This window comes from Hylobates moloch, unplaced genomic scaffold, assembly GCF_009828535.3.
Source record: "Hylobates moloch isolate HMO894 unplaced genomic scaffold, HMol_V3 SCAFFOLD_8, whole genome shotgun sequence".
NCBI lineage: Eukaryota > Metazoa > Chordata > Mammalia > Primates > Hylobatidae > Hylobates > Hylobates moloch.
In genome coordinates this window covers 104,488,542-104,509,925 of record NW_026652283.1, presented here as the reverse complement: position 1 = coordinate 104,509,925, position 21,384 = coordinate 104,488,542, and the positions used below count along the sequence as shown (strand labels likewise).

The following is a 21,384-nucleotide window of genomic DNA, read 5'->3' as shown; positions in this document are numbered from 1 at the left end:
TCCCCAACTTGAGAGTCAGTTCTCTGCAGCAGATAGCCCCCCTCCACCCACCTGAAGAACAAGAATAGAATCTTGGCACGCCACATTTTAATAGTTGCCAACAATTAATCCAGAGTCGATTTCCTGTGTCTCACAAGGTTGTTGTGAGAATTAATGAATTATTTGGGGTGATTATCATCCCTTTGATCATTGTCTTTGTCCTGTCCTTTTATGGTTTACACTATGCAGGCACAGACTTATACAATACCTCTGCGAGAGGCAGAGTGCTTATTATTATTCCACTTACCACAGGAGGAGCTGAGATGCATGCAGGTTAAAAGACATTCTCCAGTGCAACAGGGTTACTCCTGTATGCAACACTCTGTTATTACATTATTTTTTAAGGTAGAACTTTCTAGAAAGAAAAGGTAAGACAAAATTGGCGGTTTAACGTCTTTTTCATTAATGTGCTGGCTCTGCAATCTGCCTGCTGGGTGATCTTGGGCAAGCTAATTAGCTACTCTATGTCTCAAATTCCCTAATGTGTAAAATGGGACTAATCATTGTAGCTACCTCCTGGGTTATTGTGTGGATTAAATAAGATAAGGAATGTTAAGTATTTAAGACAATATCTGGCACTTAACATGTGCTTGATAAATATTAGTTATTACCATTCTTTAAAAAAATTCCAGGAGAACTGGTATCCAGTTCAAGGACTTCAAAGTAGAAAATATCAGGATGTGTGGCCTTATGTTATTGGCAACAGTGAAGTAGAGGTAGAAAATGTGACATCAGCATTATCTATTTGCAGAAGGGAATACGCTGTTCCTTAGTAAGCTAATCTGGCAGGAATCAAACCTTCCTATGAGGTATGGGCCAACAAATTGCAGGAACTGTTGTGGAGGGCAGGGATTCCGAAGTATGTCTGCCTAGTACATAGACTGCTGGCACTGGCTGTGTCCAGGTGTCCCTAGTCTGAGAGTGGTGGCTTCCCCTGAGTGGCTCCTTCCCTGGAGAGAATAGAAGACCTTATGTTCCTTGAGCCAGGGCAAATGCTCCTTCACTGTCAGTGAGAGCACTTTCTGTTCTTGGTGTTGAAAGTAACTTGCTTATTAACAATTAATCTGTGTACCTGTGTGGCAATGAACTTCCACCTATTCTATGGCCAAAATTGGAAAAAAAAAAAAAAAAAAGGAAGAGAAGAGCATGAAATTCAGATTTGCTCAATGAGAAGATTAAGCAGTTGTATTTATACACAGGATGCAGATTCAGCAAATTTGTAAGAGTGTCTTCTATATCAATACTTCTGAAAGGTTACTGTGCAAGCAAATCACCAGGAGATCTTGGTAAAATAGAGATCCTGACTCAGCAGGTCTGGGGTGGTGCCTGAGCTTCTGCCTCTATACACACTTCCCTGTGTTTTGGATGCTGCTGATCTGGGACCACACTGAATCAGGTAGTCTGAGGGTGGGAACCAGCCGTCTGTGCTTTATAAGCCCTGCAAGTGTCTTTTGACATAGCTAAAGTCTGAGAACCATTGTTCAAGGGCAGCTGTCCCTCGCTTTGAAAGGTGTGATAATGTAACCAATCACACAGAATGACTCTAGGCCCCTGAAGAATGTCTCCTGGTCTTGTTTCCGCTCAGTTTCAAAATGCATTCCTTGGACTGGTATATCCTGGAGTGGAAGATTGGGTGTGGAGGAAGATTGTTCTTCAAAGTCTTAGTTTTCCATATGAATTCTTCCACCCTTGTTCTACTTTCCTTATGTGAAGACCACATAAAACCAGATGTGACTCCAAAGTAAACCGTAAACAGTGGGAAATTGTTTCAGGGTACAATAATCCCTAAGTGGCTCTTGAGTCTCAGTCTTCCATTTGAGAACTGCCTTTGGTTGTGGAATTGTGATAAAATAGGGTGACAAACTACCTGGATGTGTCTGAGATGAAGACGTTTCTCACACTGCATGATACTTGTGGTGCTTACACCAGGCCCTAGGTTGTTGGTCACTATAATTGTAGGCCATTGCTGCTCCAGCTTTAAAATGTGAATCACTTGGAAATCTTGTTAAAATACAAGCTAATTCAGTACTTCTACGTTGGAGCTGGAGAGTCTGCATTTTCAACAAATACCCAAGTGATGTTGCATTTCTTGGCTGTGGACCATACTTTGAGTAGCAAGGCAGTAGAGCTGGCCTATGTGTGAAAAGACCAGGAGTGCCCCATAGACACTTAAACTGCAAGTGGACTACTCAGCCCTGACAAACTTAGAGAGCATTTTAGGGCCACACTCAGTGCTTCAGGATTATGGGTTTTGCCTTCATATATAAAGTATCAATACATCTCCACCCCTCTGTGCTGTAAGACTTTTTAAATTTTAAAATTTTTTTTGAGACGGTCTTGTTCTGTGGCCCAGGCTGGAGTGCAGTCGCACAATCTCGGCTCATTGCAACCTCTGCCTCCTGAGCTCAAAGGATCCTCCCACCTCAACCTACCAAGTAGCTGGGACCACAGGCAAGCGCCACCATGCCCAGCTAATGTTTGTATTTTTGGTAGAGACAGGGTTTTTGCCATGTTGCCCAGACTGGTCTCGAATTCCTGGGCTCAAGTGATCTGGGTGCCTCGGCTTCCCAAAGTGTTGGGATTACAGGTGTGAGCCATGGCGCCTGGCCCTGTAAGGTTTTAAACACGTCAAATCCAAATACTGTCTCTCTTTTTAACTGTTTTTTTAAATACAAAGATAGGTGAATGCTGTTGAGTCATGGCTAGAGCATTCTTAAGCCTATTGACTTTGCAGTTCCTGCCTAAGTACTACTTAATGCTTTTCCTTGTTTGGGATGAGCATCTGCGAACAACCTGGGAAATATTTATCATTTTTGGCCTTTTCTCTGCCTCACGAAGGGTACCTCTGTCTTTCAGTTTACAGCTGTGGCTGACCACAAGGTCTTTTGCTGTTTGCAATGCTTCTGCTTTTCAGCATGATGAGTTTTGCTTTATCCATAGCCCCTTTTACTAATTGCAACATAGCAGCATATTCTATATCCCATCTGTTTCCATGATTGATTGTTTTTTACTTCATGATGTCCTAGAGAGTTACTTAAAGGAAAATTCCGGCCTTAGTGTGACCTTTCAGGCTGTCATAAACTGTGTTTATATCTAGGTATGACTGTCTATGCCTTATGGCCACCCAAAGAAGAAATAATTTATTTGATGTTGATTATGGATTTCTGTTTACTACTCACTTTGGACAGCCTCACACTAAATTTCATTGTCTTGCAACATCTACCTGTCTGCTTACACTTCCTTAACCAGCCATTCTGGCTATCGTAGTCCACTGTTATCTGCAGGGGATACTTCCCAAGGCCCCCAGTGGATGCCTGAAATGGAGAATAGTCCCAAACTCTGAATATATTATGTTTTTTCCTATACATACATGATAAAGTTTATGATGTTTAATTTATAAACTAAACACAGTAAGAGATTAATAAAAATAAGCAATTATAACAATAGACTGTAAAAAAAAGTAATGTAAATGTAGTCTCTCTCAAAATATGGTATTGTACTATACTTAACCTGTTTTCAGACCATTGTTGCCCCACAGTGAGGGAAACTGCAGATAAGGGGGGAGCTACTGTATATGCCGCGTGTGTTCACGGACAAAGTGAGAATGGCTGTGCCTGAGGCAGAGCTTAGTAATGGCTCTCAAGAAGCTGCTGGTTCCAGTTATTCTCGCTACTTATGTTCTATAAAGTCACCAAGATTGATGCCTTAGCATATACAGGGTTAGGTTCCTGTGAGCCTCTGGTTACAACATTTCCATCAATTGAGCAATATGTAACCTTGTTTTGTGTGTGTTTCTGTTTAAAGACACCTTATTTAGTATACATTGATTAACATTGAGCTCACAGTCAATAGGACTGTAACTCACACCTGAAAGAAGCTTCTCAAATACAGGTATTTTCTCCATAAAGCACATCATAGCATTCTTGAGCTTAGAAACACTAAACAACAGTTCAGCATTATGCTTGCGGGCCATTTCGAGCATACCTGTTTACCCATTCAACATCCATTATGGGAATGAGCTAAAAGATGTCAAATATCCCTGCAGGTAGAATTTCTGTGGTTTTGCATTTGATACTTGGCTTAGTGTAGATGGAGTTAGGGTGGTAGATGAGCTAAGAATAACTTCTCAGTTTTGAAACTTGGACTCAGAAACTTTTATTGGAACAGAGTTGTCTTTGTTTTGTGCTGGTATAACAATAGTGGAGACTGAGTAATTTATAAAGCACAGACATTTCTTGCAGTTCTGAAGGCTGGGAAGTTCAAGACCAAGACGATGGAATCTGCTGAAGACCTCCTTTTTGTGTCCTTACCTGGAAGAAGGCTGAAGGGCAAGAGAGACTGGATCCACTCCTGCAAGCCCTTTTTATAGCAGCATTAATCCATTCGTGAGGGTAGAACCCTCATGACCTAAACACATCCCCAAAACCTCCACTTTCCAACACAGTTGCACTGGGGGTTAAGTTTCCACCACATGAATTTTCAGACCATAGCAACAGTCACCCATTTACTCATGTAGTCTCTAAGGCTGCTTTCACACTACCAAGGTAGAGTTGAGTAGTTGTGAGAGAGTTCCTATGGTCTGCAAAGCCTGAAATGTTTCCTGCTTGGAAATGACACATATCACTTTAGCTTACATTTCATTGGCCAAAGCAAGTCGTATAGGCAATTCTGGGCTCAACAGGATGGGGATGTTAGATACTCCCACAAGGAGAGGAAGTAGATAAATGTGAACAATATTGCATTCTTCCTCAAAGGGATAACAGAGTCAAGAGATTTTGTTGTTTAATAGGGAGTGGCTTTAGCATGTTTGGGGGCAGAGAGAAGAAACCTATGCCAACAGAAGAGTAGGAAGTGCTTTCTGATTGATAAATGTTCCTTGATATTACTCCTGATAGGGGCTGATTTTCAGCTGGGTAATATGAGGTTCTGGTTCTTTGGGTTAGACCTGAGAGCCTGTGCTAAAGTTAATAACCTAGCGCGTAGGAATCACCTGAGGGACTGTTCAAATGCAGATTCTGATCAGTAGGTCAAGGATGAGGCCTGAAATTCTGCATTTTTAACAAGCTTGCAGAGGATGCTGATGCTGCCAGTCTGTGGGCCATACTTGGAGGAGCAAGGAACTACATCAGCAGATATTCTAAAACAAAACAGGGAAGCAAGTACTCATTAACAAACCTTCTGTGTCAAGCAGGTCAAATAATGAATCCTAAGGGAATGAAGTTATCCTTTCTGAAATGTTGATCATTTCAAGCCAGTGTTTAGATTATCTCCAAGGCAGGGAAGAATTAGCTTTGAGAAAGCAGAATGGCCATTTAAATGACAAAGGGTAGATCAAATGAAGTCATATTGGAGACAGGAGAGGGCATGGGTAGGTTAAGAGGTTGTAACCAGGCCTGGCGTGGTGGCTCATGACTGTAATCCCAGCACTTTGGGAGGGGGAGAATTGCTTGAGCTCAGGAGTTTGAGACCAGGCTGGACAGCATGATGAGACCCTGCCTCTACAAAATATAAAAAGTTAGCTGGGCATGGTGGTGTGCACCTGTAGTCTCAGCTACCAGGAGGCTGTAGTGGGAGAATGGCCTGATTCTGGGGAAGTCAAGGCTGAAGTGAGCTGTGATTATACCACTGCACTCCAGCCTAGGTGACAGAATGAGACTTTGTCTCAAAAAAAAAAGAAAGCAAATTGTGGCCTGATTAGGTGATAAGTTAAAGATTTTCAGCTGAAGCAGTTCCATCCAGTGACTTTGGCCGCCATTCTGCCAACAGCCTATCCATAATGGAATACATGCTAGATGAAACATCTATACTCTTCAATCACAGGCGGGACTCCAGAAACTGGCAATAAATGTTTTTTAAGCGCTCAAACATGAACAGCAGTTGTCAGAATTTATATCTTTTGATGGTAGGAAATGATTTAGTAGAGTTAATAAAAACCATTCAGCATTTTCATTGCTATGAAGTATGTTTCATTTGAGTTTTGATTGTCATAAATATCTTGCTGGTTAAATCCTGAGTCAAAACTACAGCTTTGGGATTTGACATGTTAAGAGAAAATTTTGAGGTGAAATTGTTCATTAGAATTTCAGTATAGTTTCTTCAAAGGAAAATCTGTAATCATTAGAAAGAACTGAATTTATTGTTTATTCCTCTTTTTAATGACATTAGCAGAAATATCTTGGCCATGAGTAGTAAACAGAAGCCCATGCTTGTATATCAAATATGTCTTGACTTTTGCATAAATAACTCTTGCATTCACGTTTTGTGGCATTGAATTCAGATTTTGCAACCTGCTTGCTGGAATTCCATGGGGAAATTTTAAGTTTTCTGAACCTAGTTTTTTTTGTTTATCAACTATAGATGATATCTCATTTTGTTAGTGATGGGTTAACAGTAATACATTTAAAGACATTACATAGAGCAGGCCCCCAATAAATGTTGGATGTATTTTTATATTTGTGGGACAAATCTGAAAGCACTGTTTCACACATTTCAACATTAAGAGTGAACCATATGTGGCTAAGTAAAAAAGATAGACAATAACAAATATTTGAGAGACTGTGGCTCCACACTGAACCTACCTAACAAATTGGAAACTCTGGAGGTCCAGTGACTGTGGAGTCACTGGAACCCTCATGTACCACTGGTGGGATTACAAAATGATACAGCCACTTTGGAAAACAGTTTGGCATTTAAAAAAAGTTAAACATAGATTGACTTTATGACCCAGGATTTCTATTTCTAGGAATCTACCCAAGGAAAATGAAAATATGTCCACATAAAGGCTTGTACATAAATATTTATGGTAGCATTATTCATAATAGCCCAACAAAACAAAATAAATGTCCACCAACTGGTGAATAAACAAATTGTGATATATGTATACAATTAATTGTTTGGCAGCAAAAACGAATGAAGTACTGATATGTGCTACAACATAGATGATCCTTAAAAGCCATCTTCCTAACTGAAAGGATCCAGACACAAACGACAACAAATAGTGTGATTCCATTTACATGGAATTCTCAAAAAAGGCAAATCTACAGATACAGAGAGTAAATTAGTGTTTGGGGCTGGTGGTGGGTACCTACAAATTGGCCCAGGGTTATTTTTTTGGTGGTTGTGGTGATGATGGAAATGTTCTAAAATTAGTGGTGACAGCTGCAGAACTCTAAATTTACTAAAAACCTTTGAACTGTACATTTTATACAGGTGAACTGTATGGTATATAAACTATATCTTAATAATGCTGCTTTTAAAATAATGAACTGGCTGGGCACGGTGGCTCACGCCTGTAATCCCAGCACTTTGGGAGGCCAAGACAGGTGGATCATGAGGTCGGGGGATTGAGACCATCCTGGTTAACATGGTGAAACCCTGTCTTTTCTTAACAAAAAAAAAAAAAAAAAAATTAGCCAGGCATGGTGGCAGGCACCTATAGTCCCAGCTACTCAGGAGGCTGAGGCAGGAGAATGGTGTGAACCTGGGAGGCGGAGCTTGCGGTGAGCCCAGATCGCGCCACTGCACTCCAGCCTGGGTGACAGAGTGAGACTCTCTCTCAAAATAATAATAATAATAAAATAATGAACTGTATCTTTATAGATTTTGATTATTTCTATGTCAATTCTCACTGTTATAAAATAAAGGCGACTAGTGAAATACTTTTTACGGCTATCTAAAATGTGTTGGGTTCTTTGAGCCATCGTGAATGCTTCAGCTTTTTCAGTTCGGTAGAGAAGACTGGTTTTCAGAACAGCAAGCTTTACCCTGAAACTAATAGCCTGCGGGCACCAGTAGAGGATACTAACATCTGAACACAATAGAAAAGTCCAGTCAAACGTTAAATGCAAATCAATAACACTGGCTGATGATTCCACATGAGTAAAAAGAGATTTATAAGATGGATTGTCTTCACTTTAGCCATTAAACTTCTCGTTCACCAGTTCTTCATTAAATGCCTGTCTTAAACAGGGCCATTGAATCTAAGATATCAGACATGGTTGAATTATGGAGATCAACTGCTTCATTGTTGGCTTTGGGCACAGGATAAAAGGAACTGAATTTAATACTCCCCCAGAAAATGATGTAAGGAGAGGTAATCGGCAGCACCCAGAAGATACCATCTTAAAGTGGACAGCTGCCAGAGATGTGGTTATGGAAGTGCAATTACATTCAAGACACACCGATTCCCAATTATATTACAATGCTAGAGACCTCACTCAAGGATCAGATTGAAGAACTAAGTGTGTGTGTGTGAATAAATTCTCTGGCCTTTTTGAAAATGGGAATTGTGTCACAGGTGGTTGTAGGGTCGTGTAGTTTCATCATAAATAGAGAATGCAGAGACTTGCGTTTGACAGTGTTTCTTTTGTACAGTGCTTACTGTGGGGATGTAATTTGAGCATCCCCTCAGGCAGATTGGTAGGCCTGCCAGGGCAAACATGCAAACTCTCCTTCGACTTCTTTGGTTGGTAGTAAATGAGCTGAGGGGTCGATAGGACTAGAAGGCATCTGAAATTTGCTGCTCAAACAATTCTTGTTTCTCAACGTGTAATCCCAGAATCCTTGGTGTCAGAATCATCATGTGAGTGCATGGTGTAGTGGTGCTGTTATTAACAATTAGAAACTTGAGTGACTATACTGTACCACATTCTATTGCTGGGGAAAGGAGTAAAGAGACCACGATTCCTGCTTTGTGGAGCTTTCCTTCTGCAATTGTTTTCCAAGTGTTGGCCCTGGACCAATAGCATTTCCTTCACCTGGGTAATTAGTAGTAATATAAATTTTCAGGCTCCACACTGAACCCACCTAACAAATCGGAAACTATGGAGGTGCAATCTAATGATACGACTTTTAATAAGCCCTCCTCTTCTTGATGCATAGTAGCATTTAAGAAGCATTCATCTAGGACAGGGTTACTCAACTTCCTCACTACTGTCCTGCGTATTGTAGGATATTTAGTAGCATTCCTGGCCCCTATTCTCAAGATGCCAGTTGGCTCCCCCACTCCAGCTGTACCAATAAAAAATGTCTCCGAATATTATGAAATGTTCCCCGGGGGCAAAATCATCCCTAGATGAGAACTAGTGCCGTATGGCAAGGCTGCTCAAAATGATCTGCTGACTGGCACCACTAGCACGACCTCCATCAAATCTCTGGGGCTGGAAAGGAGGAATCTGTGTTTTCAAAAGCACTTCTAGTAATTCTGATGCTGCTAAGGTTTGAGAATTACCATCCTAGCAGAGACAGGCAAGAAACTGTTAGATGTATACATATAAGCAAATCACTCCAAGTGATGAGTATGCTACACGTCAGATTTGTAAGATGGAGTGTTTTCACTTTATCCATTAAATTTCACATTTCAGAAGGACTGGGAAGATAGGAAAGAAGGTCAGGGTGCTCTGTGGGAAGGCTGTAATTTTAAATAATGTGGTCATAGAAGGTCTCACTGAGAGGTGATCTGAGACAGAAGGAAATGAAGCAGTAAGTCAGATAAGGGGAAGAATACTTTGGACATAGAGAAGGAAAAACAGCAAAGGTCCTGGGGCAAGTGTATGTCTGGTGGGTTCAGAGGGCAGTGAGTAGGCCACAGCAACATAATAGAAAGGTGTGGCAGGAAAATAGTTGGAAAAGAGATGAAAAATAATGAATTAACTTACCTCATTGCAGACTTGACTTCTGTATGTACTGGCTACGTGTCTTTTAGTATATGCTGTGATCTTTTTGTACCTCAGCTTTCTTTTGTATACCTGTTCCCTATAGGCCTTCTCTGAGAAATAAACAGGATCAAATGATAAATTTTGAGAGGGAATATAGTATATATTTAAATTCTAAACTTCCAGTGCTTAGCACATTACATTGATCCTAAGACATAATCAATACATATTATATGGATTGTTTAAAAAAATTCGAACAGAAAAATCAAGATCTACCACAACAGATTCTCTGTCTCAGTCTTCCAGATAGAAACTGGAAATCTGCATTTACTACAAGTTTTCCTAGGTAATTCTTGAATATATACAATATTTTGAGGATCTTCATTCTTCTCATGTAAATGTACCATGATCCCTTTTAAATTATTTGAAATGCCCTAGCAGTGGAATTTTCCAGGGATAAAAATTCATCCATGAGGCTCTAAGACCTTCCCCAAAATGAATCAGGTTTTAGACCTACCATGGCATGTTTGGGGATTAGAGTGAGGGTTTTGTCACTTTGTGGCGAGGCTTCCCGGATTGAATATTCAGGGGACTCCTTAGAGGAAGCCAATCAATAGTATTAAGGACTAGAAACATGTCCCGACCCACTGCATGATAAAAGTAACTCTGAGGTAGATATGGTATTATGTCCAACATGGTTACCTTGAAATTAAAGTTATCTAAGGCAAAAGATTCCTTATACTGTACCTAACAATCTAAGTTTTCTTTTGCTTTGCACTCAACACCTCTCTCCTGATTCGTTGACTTATGTCATTATGCTTTGGTAACTAAATAACCTTGAACTTTTGTAGCTTCTACCCTCCTAAATGTTTGGTGTTTGGGGCCATTTTCAGTCCTTAAAAATAAACCATTCTTCAACATGTTACTCTCTGGTTATTTTGCTCAACCTTATTTGCCTTAGGGAACCAAAAAGATTAAATCTCACCAGGTCTTGAAGCTACAACAATTTGAACTGCTAGATTTTTCTGCCTTAATTTCCCCTCTGTGAGTTCAAGAGGTCAGACATAGTCTGAGGCAATACTTAAGGAGTCTGTATCTCGAAAAAGCAATTGGATTAAGTTGCTTGAATCTGTCTCCTCTTTTCACATTGAAATGATGGGGGCGGGGGGATGGAGGAGTGTCAAGATGAGCTTTCAATTGATTTATTTGGTAGAGAAAATGCACCAAAGCTGAAGAGAAAATGCCTTCTCATTATTGAGTTGCTAAGCTACACCTGATAGTTCATGTTGTGGTCCATGACTGGAGCTGGAAGCACCAAAACAGCTTTTATTCATTTAATTCACTAATAAATTAATTACACTCATCAGTAAGATTCATACACAAGCAATCTAAAGAAGTTTAAAAAAAATCAAGGATGTTGCCATTTATACCAAACTGGATTATCATTCTTTTTAAAATTTCTCCTTACAGGCCCATGCAACATTTATACTTCACACCCCTCATTCCTCAAATGGGAGAACTGAGAGGCCTAACGGTTCTGGAATCTGTTCCAAAGTTTTTAAGTATTTCTATCTTCCAAGATTAGGCGCAACACACTCACTAAACTTTACCCCCACTGCTCGTTCACCCAGAAACATTTTGAATTAAAGGTGTTTCTAGGGTCGTCAGATAAAATTCAGAATGCCTAGCTAAATTTGAATTTTTGATACACAACAAATTTTTTTTTAGCATAATTATGTCCCCAATACAAATATGTCTCAAATATTACATGGTATATACACGTATACTAAAGATGTATTTGCTGTTTACCTGAAATTCAAATTTAACTCAGCATCCTGTATTTTTACTTGTAAATTCTGCCAACACTAGTTACTCCTCTTTAACTAATGCTGTTTCGACTTCAGTGCAGTAGCTCACACCTGTAATCCCACCACTCTGGGAGACCGAGGCGGGTGGATCATTGAGCCTAGGAGTTCAAGACCAGGCTGGGGAACATGGCGAGACCCCTGTCTCTACAAAAAAACAAAACAAAACAAAAAATAGCTTGAAGTGGTGGCATGTGCCTGTGATTCCAGCTACTTGGGAGGCTGAGATGGAAGGATAGCCTGAACCCAGGAGTCTGAAGTCACAGTGAGCTGTTATTATGCTACTGCACTCCAGCTTGAGCAACAGAGCAGCAAGTTCCTGTCTCCCCGCCCCTCAACCAAAAAGCGATATTTTGTTGTAATGGTTAAACTTTAATGGAAGAGGATCTCTGAGGCAAGTTATTTAGCTTCCCTAGCAGGAGGAAATTAAGAAAACTAAATTACATTCTTTGAATAAAATACAATTTAGAACCTAAGACTTTGCTTTCTTAAAAAATGTTAGGATTAGAAACTATTGTCATATTTCCCTAAAATTGCTGAGGTAGAAATTGGAGGTATCTCTCAGTAGACCCTAGAACTTATTTTATTATGTAAAAAGTGATGAAACCAAGAAGATTACAACATGTTTTTTTTTTTTCTTCTTATAAATCTTCACGGGCCTGGATTATAGCAGAACTTCTATCCAATCTACTTTTAATTTGCTGTTGGGTCAAAGGTCCATGCTAGTGGGATGTGCACTATAATTAACGATTGCCACCTGTGTGAATTCTTTTGCATTTAAAGCACATGAGCCCGCCCCTGAGCCCAGTTAATACGAAGCACTGAGCCAAGATGGCTGCACCCTAGCGTGTGATTCCCTCCTTGTGAGCGGGTACAGCTTCAGTGAAGAAGTTTCAGTTTGGCTTAAGATTTAGTGAAAGAACTTGGTAGTCTCCTCATTTCAAGACGGCTAACTATGTCACATCATGGAAAGGAGGTATTGTGAAGAAGCAGGCAAAGATTTTGAATAATCTACTTTAATTTCTTTTTCTGCATTGTGATGTTTAAGACTGCTGAATGAAGACCATTGTTTTTGCAGAATCCTGAACATCATCATAGAAAGACAGTCACCAGTCCTGCTCATCTGGAGAATTGTTCTCACAATTTGCAGCAAAGAGGTACATTCAGGTTTACTCCTTTTAAGTTCCCTAATACTCTTTGGGAGGCCGAGGCAGGTGGATCATTTGAGGTCAGGAGTTCGAGACCAGCCTGGCCAACATGGTGTAACCCCATCCCTGTTAAAAATACAAAAATTAACCGGGCATGGTGGCACTTGCCTGTAGTCCCAGCTACTTGGGAGGTTGAGGCAGGAGAATCGCTTGAACTGGGGAGGTGGAGGTTGTGGTGAGCTGAGATCGTACCATTGCCCTTCAGCCTGGATGACAGAGCAAGACTCTGTCTCAAAAAAAAAAAAAAAAAGTTCCTTAATACTCTTATTAGAAGCTATGGTCAGTAATTCCCCTTGTAATCAGCCCTATCTGGTTTTTAGAATGCTTATTTCAGTTAATCAGTTCAACTCAAGGTAACAGTTTGTTGCCGGGAAGAGCTGAGAGAAAAGAATTGAGCTGATGTCTTCCTCTATATTGCAATGTCTCATGAAACAAGGTGGTTCTGGGAGCTTGAGAGTTTTGCTTGTTTGAGGTTGGGAAGAGAGTTGTGACTGAGAAAGTGGGAATGGATTTAGGGGGTGAAACTTCGTTTGAGAGCCATGTGATGAAATGTGAACTGAGTTTTTAGTACAACTCTCATGTAGGTGTAACAAATAATTAAGCATTAGAATGCCTTCAGGTGCCATGTTATTGTACTCACCTGGAAGTTAAACAGACTCTTCTAAAGCAGCTCTTTTGCTTTAGAAGATTTTGGTCTCAAACCTCTGTATTCTGGTGTTTCTAAATGTGGTAATCTTTCTGGTTTAGTATGTTCCACAAAATCCCAGACTCAACCAATATAATCAGTATGCTTTGCTTAGTCATTAAGGTTTTCCAGGGTAAAATATGCAAAGATATTAAAATCTGAAGTGTAAGTTTTATATACTTTGGGGACTTGGAAGTTTATATCATATGTCTGCAAACATTTTCTGTAAAGGATCAGACAGTAAATATTTTAGGCTTTTTGTGGGCCATATGGTCTCTGTCACATGACTCAATCCTGCCATTGTAGCAAAAAAGCAGCCCTAGATAAGATGCAAGGGAGTATGATATGTTCCAATAAAACTTTATTTGCAGACACTGAAATTTAAATTCTATATTATTCTCAGATGTTGTAAAATATATTTTCCTTGCTATTTCTTTTACAGCTCAAAGGTTGGGAATAAAAACAAAAAAATGGGTGGAAGGATGGATTTGGTCTACAGTTTTTAGTTTGCTGACCTACCTCTAGATCAATAAAACAAGTCAAGTTCTGTGAACCACTTGGTTTGTGATGCTGCAAGGATCTTGTATTATGTCCATGTTAAACTAATCGTTTCACAAAATGAACGGGGCCCATGTCAGAGGGATTAATGCCTCTTGGGCGTAGGCATCATATATTTAGCTGCCCACTGTGCAAAAAGGGAGCAGTGGCAAATATTGAAGTCACCTGGCACATCTTGGGTGTTGATTCTGATTGTTCTAGGAATAAACCTTTTGCATTTGGGACATTCTACCTTCCCAGTCAGTAACCTCGCAACCTCTCTCACCCTCCCTCAGCCTTCTTTTTGTTTTTCAGCCAGTTAACAGGACATGAGAGTTGTCAGCTAGGTTGCTGCTTTTCAACAGGTCATTTGGCAGAAGGTTTCTTTACATTCTGTTTTTATTGCTTCTCTGTGCTTAAATGGGTTCCTTTCAAACACACGGCAAGAGTTGTTTGACCATAGCTATTCCTCAGTGTGTAGGCAAACTCAAGTATAGAAAACAAACAAACCCATCCACTGCTGCTCCCTCATACTCTCTATACACACATAAATAAATAATTTGAGGCATGATAATTGAAGAAAAACATCCTTTACAGAAGAGAGCATTGCATGCAGTCTTTAAATTCCTTCTAAATCATTGCAAGCTTTTTCTAAGTAGAATACCCCGTAAGTATGTTGAAATTGAGACTATTTAAAAAGGAAAGCGTAACTTGTGTCAGGTGATAATATGCTGTGTGACATTAGGTACAGAGAGGTGAAATAACTTATCTGAGTTACTTTCTAAAAAGAGGAACTTGAACTACATGAACTTCTTGTATACTAATGACTTCTTGTATACTAAGGGCTTCTTGTATACTAAGGGCTTCTTGTATACTAAGGGCTTCTTGTATACTAAGGGCTTCTTGTATACTAATGACTTAGAAAGGTAGGTAGTGTAGATGACATAGTGAGGTATATAAACCTTTAGAAATAACCAAATGAAGAGTGTGAATTTCTTAATATGTTGTGGGCTGTTTTGTTACCTCCTAATTCATATATTGAATTCCCAGCTTCCAGTACCCCAGAATGTAACTATTTAGAAGCAGGCTTTTCAAATCACTAAGGTGGCTGGGCGTGGTGGTTCATGCCAGTAATCCCAGCACTTTAGGAGGCCGAGGCGGGTGAATTGCCTGAGGTCGGGAGTTTGAGACCAGCCTGACCAAAATGGTGAAATCTCGTCTCTGCTAAAAATACAAAAATTAGCCAGGTGTGGTGGCAGATGCCTGTAGTTCCAGCTACTTGGGAGGCTGAGGCAGGAGAATTGCTTGAACCTGGGAGGTGGGGATTGCAGTGAGCCGAGATCGCGCCACTGCACTCTAGCCTGAGTGACACAGTGAGACTCCATCTCAGAAAAAACAGCAAAGCAAAACAAAGGTTAAATGAAGTCATATGGGTGGGCGTTAATCCAATATGACTGTATCTCTATAAGAAGACACCAGCGATGTGTGAGCACACATAAACAAAGGCCACGTGAGAAGAAAACCATCTGTTAGCCAAAGAGAAGGGTCTCAGGAGAAATCAAACCTGTTGACATGTTGATACTAGACTTCCAGCCTCCAAATTGTGCAGAATTTGTCAGGCTACCCAATTGATTCCATTTTATTAAAGCAAACTAATAAACATGGTATCACAAGGGATACATGTAGAAGGGACTATCCCTGAACTGGCCTCTTGGAGGACAGGTAATAGCATGAGCATTGCTCTCTCCTCACTCCTTGTTCCATCCAGCCAGTGGTCAGGAAGGTTTGGTGGGGCTGGATTTGAAAGCAGAGGAGATTGGAATGTGTGGACCCTACTGCCATCCTTTGGAGAAAATCCTCAGTGTTCTGGATATCAACAAACGACAGTCATCCGTTAATGTATTTTTCATGTGTGTCTTAGCAATAATTCAGAGTTCAGCTTATGTAGTCATGTTCTGCCTATGATGTTTTGGCCAATGATGGACCAAATATATGCTGGTGGTCCCACAAGACAACATGATATTTTTACTGTCCTGTTTTTTGTGTTTAAATACACAAGTACTGACTCTGAGAAAGTACTAGTAATTGCCTAGAGTATTCAGTACAGTAGCATGCTATCAGGTTTGTTTGCTAGGAGCAATAGACTATACTATGTAGCCTAGGTCTGTATATTTTGTGAAACTCACACAATGACAAAATCGCCTATTGATGCATTTCTCAGAAGGTATCCCCATCATTAAGGGATACATGACTGTCTTACATGTGGCAAATATAGTTGACCACTGAGGGTTTTCACCTGTGAATTCAATCACTACGAATGGAAAACATTTGGTCGGGGTGGGCGGTATCTGTACTGAATGTGTATAGGCTTTTCTGGTCATTATTCCCTAAATAGTATAGTATAACTACTATTTACATGGCATTACATTGTATTAGGTATAAGTAATCTAGAGCTGACTTAAAGTATATGGGGAAATGTACATAGATTATGTGGAAATACTATGTCATTTTATAAAGAGACTTAGCATCATGAATTTTGGTATTTTCAGGGAGCCCTGAATCAGTCCTCTATGGTACCAAAGGAAAACTGTGTTTATTTTATACCTTCATTAATACAGAGAGATGGTTCCCAAATGTCTTAGTGTAAGAACACTTTCAAATTCCTAGAAAAAAATCATCAAAAAAAATCCTCAAAGATCTATGTATATAGTTATGCCTATTGATATTTACCATATTAGAAACTAAGAGAAAATGATTTACTGATTTATTAAAATAATAAACTTATTCTTGTTAACATAAATAACTTGTTATAAAAAAGAAAAACTTTCCTGAAGCAAAAAAGTTAATGAGAAGCATGGCAGTTCCCCCCCTCCCCAGTTTTGTAGGTCTTTCTAGTGTCTGGCTTAATAGATAGTTGGGTTCACGTATCTGCTTCTGCATTCAAGCCGTAGTGATAGCACACGTCATGTAGCCTCTGGAAAACTGCACTGTAACTGATGAAAGGATGAGCGTGAAAAAGACAAGTGACATTTTAGTGTTACTAGCAAAGTAGCTTTGACTTGTTGGATACCCTGCAGGGACCACCAGGGCTCCCTGGATCAGAGTTTGAGAACCATTGGTAGGGTAGTAAACCAGGAACAAGGTATGTATCATTCCTTCCATGTAAGTGGATCAGCTGTCCTGCTGACCAGGCACAAACTTCTCACTGTGACTGCCCTTTCGAAGTTGCGGCCTAAAGATGGTTGTCAAATGACCACCTTTTAAAATCTAAGCTAACATTTCCAGTGGTAGCACTACTACCTATGTATAAGACACACTGCTCTTCACAACTTTACATGGTATGGCTGGAAATATGAAAAATGAAGGAAAGAACTGCTGCTGACCCACATTGCCATTAGGTGTGGGTTTGGTTTTTCACTCTTGTTAAAGATTCATACTCATAGAATTTTGACTCATCAGTCATCAACTGTTTGAGTGCTATTAAAGGCTATAGTGATTAAAAAGTATAAGGTAGCGAATTATGTGATTTTTCATCTTCAAGGAAACGAATGTCCAAAGAGGTGGGTGAATTTTCCAAGGTTACCTGGTGAGGAAGTATAGTCATCCCTCCTTATCCATGTTTTTGCTTTCCACAGTTCTGGTTACCCATGGTTAGCAGGTCTGAAAATATAAGATAGGAAATCCTAGAAATAATTCACAGGTTTCTAATTGCTTACCATTCTTAGTATCACAATAAAATCTCTGGCTCTCCTGCTTTGTCCTACCTGGGATGTGAATCTTCCCTTGTCTAGAGTATCCATGCTGTATATTCTATGAGTCTGGTAGTCACTTAGCAGTCATTTCAATTATAGGTTACAAAACATAGCATATATAGGGTTTATATATCTACAGTTTCAAGTGTCCACTGGGGGTCTTGGAATGTATGCCCCATGTATAAGGAGGGGGCTACTCTACTAAACCTGAAGTAGAAATAAGACATCATCTTTATATTATACTGTACTATATCTGTGGTACCTGCCCTTGGGCAGCCTAGAGTTACAAACTAAATGTAATTTATAGAGTGTGGATTCCAAAGCAGGCCATTCAGTTACAGACTCACAGAGGCTGGGGTCAGCTAAGAGAAATACTGGAACTTTAGTGGGAATTGTGAGGCAAACTTTGAAGTACCAGGAGGACTTGGATGGAAACAATAATGCAGAAGAAATAATGTGGGGAAATGCACAGAGGCAGAGATGGCCAGAATGGAGAATAGCCCCATTAACACAGAGCATGTGCTGAAGAATAAGGAAAGAAGAGGCTGATTGATGGGGTGATGGCAGCCATACCCTGTCCAAATCAGGAGCATCCATTCTGAGATGCCTCATCTAACTGGGGCTGCAGACAAATGGCTTGTGAAAAGAGCCATACTAACAGAGCTTTACAAGGATTCCACCCAAGATTTTTGCCATTTAACTTCATGGATGAACCAACCGAGCTAACCAGCTACAGATGTTTTGTTTATAACCAGAGGAATTCATGTGAGCTTGGTGATGACAATTCCCTTTCTATAAAATGCTGATAGTTAAACAGTGATACTGTGTGAAGCACTTGGAGTCTCTATATTGAGAGGCAGTTCTTAAGTGTAATGGTTTAATGGTCATTTAGCATGATGGGCCTTTGGAGTGTAATATCATTTGCCTGCCAGTTAAAATGAACACTTCTCTGTGGGAAGTCAAAGATCATGTCAGTGTAACCTGGATTAGGGGCAGGAAAGCATCAAGAAGTGAATGCCAAAATAGAAAACAGGGAATAAGATTTCTTGTACGCCTGGCCTGTTCATAAATCCAATTTAATTAGAGAACACCACTAATTTTCACTGATTGGGGGAGGGGGAAATTTTCTATGAAGCAACAAGTTTGACTTTTTTTTTTTTTTTTTAAAGAAATGCTGCTTTATCTTCTCTTTCCTCCTGTCATTAGACTAACACTTTTCTAATCTTGTTTGATAACCTCCTACTTCACTGATAAAATTGAGATTATGAAAATATAGAAGCTGAACTTCTTGCCCACCCAGAAACTTCTGTATCTATGTTTCCATTCCTCCTGCCCATGTGTGAGGATGGAGGCATGCCTTCTCTTGTTCAAGGCCCGCCCCTCCCTGAGGCTCTTGGCGCCACCCTATCTCAATGTCCTACCAATCTCAATTCTTCATTAACCCTGACTTGTATATTTTCAATCTGTCTCTGCCCATGAATGTGATTTTCTGCCGTAAGCTTAGAAATGTAGACAACTTTCACTAACTTGTGCTCCTTTATCCTTCTTTTGCTGCACTTGCACTGAGCTTACTTGTTTCACCCATACACTGAACTGTGAGCATGCACATAGTCACTGATGTTCTGATTGCAGGCATGATGGCATTCAAGTTATATAACACAGCAGGGGCTGCAACTGTTTGTATCCAGGTTCTGTCCTCCTCTGATGTCAGACACACCATCCATCCTTTGCTGTGTTTATCTCATTGACCTGGTTCCTTGCTCTTTTCCTTTGCCATTCAGTGTTGTTCCTTTGTGTTTTTTCTTCTTTTGCTGTCCAGTGTTGGTAGGCCTCTGGATACCTCCCTGGCTCTCTTCCTGGCTTAGGCTCCATATGTTGCTGGGGCAATGTTGTTTGCACATGCCATTTTAATAAGCACCTTATTCTGTCTTCTGAATCTATACTTTCAGCCCTGCTGTTTCCTTCGAGTTCCAGAACCAGGTGTTCAACTCAGATTCACTATCTCATATTCGAACTTAGTTTACTCTTCAACCTTGTTCCTTCTTTATTGCTAGTCTCAGCTCCTGGCATCAAACTCCACAAACTATGGCTGGTAGGCCCAAATCCAGCCTGCTAATGTTTTGTAAATGATTTTTTGGAATATGGCCATAGCTATTATTTTTTAAGTATTTTTGTGCTCTAAAAAAGATCATGTTGCCTGCAAAGACTAAAACATGTATTATCTATCTTTTGCAAAAAAATTTTTGCCAACCTCTGTCCCAGAGCGTCAAAAGAATTTGGAAGGGGTGTGAAAATACAAATTGCTAGGTACTATTTCTAAAGTTTTTGATTCAAGTTATTTGCATTTGTAATAACTTTCCAGATAATGCTAGTCAAGGAACTACACTTTGAAAAGACTCTGTTCACAATGGCATTGTCATTCGCTTTCCTCTCCTAAATAGATATTAAATCTCTCGTCTCCATCGAATCTGTTCTCTTCAGTGTTGCCAAAAGGTTTTTGCAGAAATACACGTCTGCCTATTACATGACAAGTTCTCAGGGTCTCTTCATTACCTACAGATAATATTCATCAAGTTGAATAAATTATAGGCCCTAACAAAAGGTTGAGGACCACAGTAGTATATGCATGAACTATAGGAGTCCCTTAGTATACAAGAGAAATTTGTTCCAGGACTTCATGTGTATACTGAAATTTACAGGCACTCAAGTCTCACAGTTGGCCCTGTAGACCTGCATATATAATGTTTTCCATCCAAGCTGAAAAAAATACACATATAAGTGGATGCTTGCAGTTTGACCCATGTTGCTTGAGGGTCAACTGTATTTTTTACGCCAAGTATCTTCAGCATTGACTCGTTGAATCCTCACAATACCCAGTGTAGTAGAAACTTCTGTTATCCCCATTTTCCAGATGAGCAAATTTAACTTCAGTAACAATGTCATGTAGGAGGAAGGCTGTGAAATCAGAATTCGAACCCAAGCAGTCTGGTTCCAGAGACCATGCTTTACTGAGTCTCGCATAGCACTCTTCCACCTCTCTGTCCTGTGGTGATTTTCGTATATTTATTATAACTTAATATGTACAAATGTAAACCTAGATGTATTTTTCTGTGCTAATAGTTCTTGTACAACGATAAAACCAAAGTGAATACAGACACAATTTGAGTAAAATCTAAATTAACATTAAATTCACATGACACATCACTGCAGTCTTACGGCATATTGTCAATTGCAGCATGAATGGGTGTTGATTTGCTACAGTGAGATTCTTGTGGCTTTGACCTAATTGTGCAGCACATGTTGGCTCAGTTACTACATTTTTTTCAAACACTTGTGAAACTTTTATTTTTATACCATAGTATTAACGACATTTGGCCTGAATGTGCCACACAAATATTAAGTTTACCTCTTTCCCCCTAATGAAGCTATTTCTAGGTAGTACAACTTAATCCACACAATCAAAAGTAAAACACTGGTCCTGAATGCCACAGGGATTCTAGATTTTAAGGTGGTTAGCTGCGGACCCCAATCTGAGGAATGCTGGCCCCAGGATGAAGTCTAACTCCTAGGCTGATGTTCAGTTCCCTTCACACCTGATCCTGCCAACCTCTCATTTCATCTCTTACCATTCTCTTACGCTTTCCA

General features: G+C 39.9%; 1 protein-coding gene across 2 annotated transcripts in view; it reads left to right on the top strand.

Moving 5' to 3' along the window:
- Positions 1-21,384, top strand: part of RARB (retinoic acid receptor beta) — a 776,321-nt gene that overhangs the window by 16,358 nt on the left and 738,579 nt on the right. The window contains exon 2 of one of the 2 annotated variants that reach the window (XM_058441891.1): positions 12,636-12,714. The exons of the other annotated variant lie outside the window; for it this stretch is intronic. The gene's annotated coding sequence lies outside the window, so the exon portion shown is untranslated. The remainder of the gene's footprint in view (positions 1-12,635; positions 12,715-21,384) is intronic. 2 annotated transcript variants of the gene reach the window in all.